Here is a 6,000-nt window from a genome sequence, read left to right as displayed (position 1 = left end):
ATGTTATGCTACTATTGTCAAACCTGTTTCTAAATTTGCTCCTCGTGCTAGGTGTTGCGTTTTTATGGGCTATCCTACCGGCCAAAAAGGTTTCAAATTGTTAGATTTAGATTCCCACAAATTTTTGGTAAGTAGGGATGTCCATTTTCATGAGCATATCTTTCTCTATAAAGGGACGTCTTCCCCTGATTTTCACCTTGTTCCTACACCTGCACCTGCACCCGACCTCACTTTCACTCCACCTTTCCCCACTTCTACTACCCCACTTACCCACGATATTCCAACCAATTACCCAACCGATTCAACTACCCTAGTTACTCCATCCAACCCTACCGATCCACCAACCGATGCCCCCACTAATTTCTCAACCGATCAATCTACCCACATTTCACCACCAATCACTCAACCGATTCTACCAAACCCACTGCCTTCCGTTACTACTTCCACATCACCTAATGTTCCTCATCACTCAACCCGACCTCGCACCCAACTTGCGTGGCATGCCGACTATTAAATGCCCTTTGCCCATTCTGCTTCCCCACAATCATCCATTTCGTCGCCATGTCCAACCCGAGGTACAAGGCACCCTCTTTCTAACTCTCTCTCTCTTATTCTCGTCTTTCTCCTGCCCATTATTCTTTTCTTACTTCTATTTCTGGTCTTCGTGAGCCCACTAACTATGATCAGGCAATTCTTGACCCAAAATGGAGGGACGCTATGCAAGCTGAACTTGATGCCCTTGCTCGCAATAATACTTGGTCTCTTGTTCCTCTACCTGTTGGTCATAAGCCCATTGGCTGCAAATGGGTCTACAAGATCAAGTACAATTCAGACGGGTCTATTGAACGTTATAAGGCCCGCCTCGTTGCTAAAGGTTACACTCAAATTGAAGGCATTGATTATTTAGAGACTTTCTCTCCCACTACAAAGCTAACCACTGTGCGCTGTCTCTTAGCGGTGGCTGCTTCTCGCAATTGGATCCTCCACCAAATGGATGTTCATAACGCCTTTCTGCAAGGCGATCTTGATGAGGTTGTCTATATGGACCTTCCCTATGGTCTTCACCGACAGGGGGAGAATATGGTATGTCGGCTCAATAAGTCATTATATAGTTTGAAGCAAGCTTCCCGTAATTGGTTTGCCAAATTTTCTTGTGCTATTCAAAAGGCAGGTTTCACTCAATCTAAGGCCGACTATTCTCTATTTACCAAGTCCGAAAGCAACACATTTACTGCAGTACTTATTTATGTGGACGATATTATTGTCACCGGCAATAATGAACAGGTAATCAAGTCTCTCAAAGACTTCCTCTTGCAATAATTTCACATCAAAGATCTTGGCAATCTCAAATATTTCCTTGGAATTGAAGTCTTCCGATCCAAAAAGGGAATTTTCATTTCCCAATGGAAATATGCGTTGGATATTTTGAATGATGTGGGATTATTAGGATCTTGTCCTAATTCTTTCCCAATGGAGACATATTTGAAATTGAATCCCGACGATGACAATCCATTACATGATCCAACCAAATACAGAAGATTGGTTGGGAGATTGATTTACCTAACAGTAACAAGGCCAGACTTAGTATATTCTGTGCAAATCCTAAGTCAATTTATGCAAGATCCTCGAAAAACCACATTGGGAAGTTGCTCTAAGAGTTTTACGTTTCATTAAAGGGAATCCTAGTCAAGGATTATTTTTTCCTTCGTTCAATAATCCTACATTAAAGGCTTATTGTGATTCAGATTGGCCGGGTTGTGAGACAACTTGACGTTCAATTGCAGGATTCTATGCATTTCTGGGAAATTCTTGGATTTCTTGAAAATCAAAGAAGCAAACCAATGTGGCTCGTTCTTCCGCTGAAGCTGAATATCGAGCCATGGCTGCAACATGTTTAGAAATTACATGGATACGACACATTTAGGAAGATCTCAAAGTTCCACAAAGCTAGCCAACATCCTTATTTTGTGACAACCAGACAGCTCTCCACATTGCCAAAAATTCCATTTTTCCCGAATGCACGAAACATATAGAGATTGATTGCCACATTGTTCGGAAAAATTACAAGCTGGAGAAATTGCCCCATCCTATGTTCAGTCAAAATCTCAACTTGCAGACATCTTCACCAAACCTTTGGGAAAGGAACAATTTCAATATTTAAGTGGCAAGTTGGGACTTCATGATATTCGCTCTCCAACTTGAGGGGGAGTGTTAAAGGAAAATCTGGTTTCCTAATCAGTTGCCTAATTGATTGATTAAGGATCCGTGATTGTAGCATAGGAATATTGTATATTTATTATTTCCTAGTTTAACTTCCTTCCTAGTTTAGCTTCTTTGTATATAAATGGGGTTTGTATCTCTGTAAAGGATTCATTCAGAAATAAACCAATATTCTCTCAATATTTTGTTCTCGTAAATTTAACAACTAACAACCTTTATAACGTTATAAGCATAAAAATCAGTCTGATCATTTTCAGAATATACATATCGAATTGAACATCTTTATGGATGGACACAGGTACAACGTACTTAGGGAGCAAATAAAAAGATGAAATGATAGCAAATAAAAAGATTAAACCATACCTTACCCCTTGTAACCCCAATTCAGTTTAAATTGAATTTGTCGATATCATTTAATGCGTGTGGATGTTAACTTATCATTTTTAATGCTTGTGGATGTTAACCACAACAAGATGTAAGAAACCCATAGGACCACAGAGAAGTTTTGACCTAAATCTCATATCACTCTCACCATTTTTCTTTAACTAGCCCTGCTTAAACTTGCTCTCCAAAGTAAAGCATGCATGTCATGCGTCCGTGACGTCACGCATAACCGCTTTAGTTAGCCACATCACAGTGATGTCCGACCATCACATGGCCTCCATGTACACCAATTGAGATGCTTCAAACGGACCTTGGGGTTTACACCTAGGCCATTCAATAGGTGGGCCGTTCGGCACGGCCCATCTCACCCGCCTCGTGGGTTTGGTTTGTTCATTAATTAACTTGTATTAGCCCGATATAGGTTCGGCTCAATACATGGGTCAAGTTCAACCTACCACACCACAAATAAGATTTGACCTAAATTTTAGGTACTTGATATCACTCTCTCCATTTTACTGCATGTAGCTTAGTTATTATTCCATACCCATTCATTTTTTGACCCTCAGGAAAACGTATGGTTAAGTATAGTATTTTGCTCAGTTGATTTGACAGTTCACTAGTGCATCTAAAATAAGTAATCAGCAAACTGTTTTTTTGACAATACCGCATGTCAAAGCAAGTACTTCACATCTTACATATCGAATTTTTTTTATGGTTGGATATCACAATTTATCTTTTTCCCTTTCAGTGTTTTTGAGTTTATGAACTATTAGATGTGTGCTTCGTTCGTCGATATGTCAAATAATGATCACCCCAAGCGTAGGGTAAAAACGTCCAGTTGAAGCATAATAATCCGGAAGACCGGGATCGTACCCACGGGAATAATTAATACGGCTTGATTGGATTTGTAGAAGTAAGCACGGATTTTTGGCTTTTAGACAGCCAACTTTTTTTTACTTTGCGGTGGAAATAAAAAAGGCTAAATTAAAAGCGAATTAACTAGGATAAAAAGCAGGTTAGGTCTAGGCATTACTAACACCCACGACTCAAGTTAAATTACGTTTCTCACCCGATTACACAATTTAAGATACTCAACTAAGGTTCTTAACCTAGAAGATAAAATGGTTCGATTACCAAGCTAGCTCTATAATTTATTTAGCAATCACCTCGAGCGACAGAGCTCCAAGTATCATGTGTGGCAAGTAGGCGATGCTCTTGCCTACACATGATCAAAGAGGTTAATACCTTAGTAATTTAATAAACAAATCTGAACTACACATCGATTTTCGAGCCAAAGATTCAAACTTTAGGGTGAAAAATGTAATTTTTACTCGAGTTATGAGGTGCTATTCACCCTTAACCTAATCTTGGAAAACTACTCATACATATCTAAAGAGATAGGAGCAAGCAAAAATCTACTTATCATATTGAAATAACAAGACTTGAAGAAAACTAGATAATATGATAGATCGGAAGATTGTCTACAACTTTAATGAAGGCTAAAGTAGCAAAAACTAATTACTTAAAGCAAAAAATTAAATATTAAGTGCTGGAAATGAAGAACAATGAAGAACATCAAAAAGCAATTCAAAATCTAGATCTAGATCTAAAAATATGCAATACAATCTCTGTTTGTACAATGACATCACCGGTATTTATATTCTCCAAGTTTTGCGCACAAAATATTCCAAAGATGCTCCAAAGATCCCCCTCTGAAGCCCTCGATACCGATAGCAAACACCTTATGCTACTGCTAATGCTCTCGGTACCGATAGAAAAAACTAGGAGGTACTGATACCGAGACAGGTAACTGCCGTCGCTAGGATGCTGCTAATGCACACGGTACTGATACCAAGAAACAAAAGGTACCGATACCGAAGTAGCTTCGAAGCCTCTTCTGATTGCTTCGGTACCGATAGAAATTCTTCATAGGTACCGATACCGAGCAAGATAGGTCCAGCCCTTGCCTCTTTGATCCTTGGCTTGCCTTCTCAAGCCGACGGGTCACCTTGGGGTCCTTCAATGTATTAGTTAGACTAGTGGATGACGTCTTATTGTAGCATCATCACATCTTACGTAATTCACATTAGCTATCTATCTAAAAAAAAAAATGAGAAATAGTGTTAGACGTGGCGCGGCATGTATCAGATATGATTATATTCATGTATGTTTCCATCTTGACGAGCTCCGTCACACAACACACATGCACAGCTCACTAATCTTTCCAATTGATTCCATTTTAAAAAGGATTCCAAAAGATGTAATAAAACATAAGCAGAAATGATAGAGGTACCGATTTTGGGGGAGGGATTTCGTACCGACGGCCACCGGCGGGCCGTCTCCGGCCACCGGACAGCCAATCCGAGCCGTCCAAAAATTTTAAAAAAAAAAACCGAGGGGACCCTCGCTGGAATCAATGGCATCCGAGATGTGTAGGGTGCTTGATCCGAGCACCCTTTTTCGTGTGTATATGTATATACGTGTATATACACGAAAAAGGGATGCTTGGATCAAGCACCCTACACACCTCGGATGCCCTTGATTCCCGCATAAGGCCCCTCGGTTTTGTTTTTTAGAATTTTTGGACGGTTCGGATCGGCCGTCCGGTGGCCGGAGACGGCCCACCGGCGGCCGTCGGTACGAAATCCCTCCCCCCAATCGGTACATATAGCAACACTCAAACATAAGTACTCAAACTTGAAAACTATGCATGTAAGTCTAAATTGGTATGTTGCTTACGGGCATGACATCATCGTTCGTTGCATGTGGCAACGACACTTGTTATATTTGAAGGGCAACGCGGCAGCAACACTTGTTATATTTGAAGGAGTGTGAGGGTCTAATTCTAGAGTTAAGGGGTTGAAAATGGTTTCAGCTCAAAGTACAAGGGCTCAAATTTATAATTTTTCCTCAAGAAAAAAAGAACTAGGTACACACAAATATTCTTTAGGGGCGACTATTCGCAACCCCGTATTTTCTCCCTTAGCCCATTAAAAATTTCTAATTATACTCGACAATTAGTTACCGAAATTAAAATACATTTTCAGCATAAGATTACCGAAATATAATACTTTTTTCAGCAGCTATTTACCGAAAATGTATATTCGGTAGTTGTTTACCGAAGGTTGAACATATTTTCGACAAGTAGTTACTGAAATATAATCTTGTTTTCAACAGCTATTTACCGAAATGTTATGTATGATTTTCAACAACTATTTACCGAAATGTAGTGGATTAAAGAAGAAAATACGGAGCTGCGAATTGTCGCCCCCTATTCTTTGGATTGTTTGACGATCAACTTTGTATTTCATACATGTCAAAAAAAAAAAACCCTTGTATTTCATACAAATAATTAGACTCCAAGTCCCTGCAGTGCTCTAAAAGGATTGCAACTTG

Source organism: Rhododendron vialii, chromosome 10a (assembly GCF_030253575.1).
Source record: "Rhododendron vialii isolate Sample 1 chromosome 10a, ASM3025357v1".
In the NCBI taxonomy this organism is placed as follows: domain Eukaryota; kingdom Viridiplantae; phylum Streptophyta; class Magnoliopsida; order Ericales; family Ericaceae; genus Rhododendron; species Rhododendron vialii.
Note: the sequence above shows the minus strand (reverse complement) of the source record.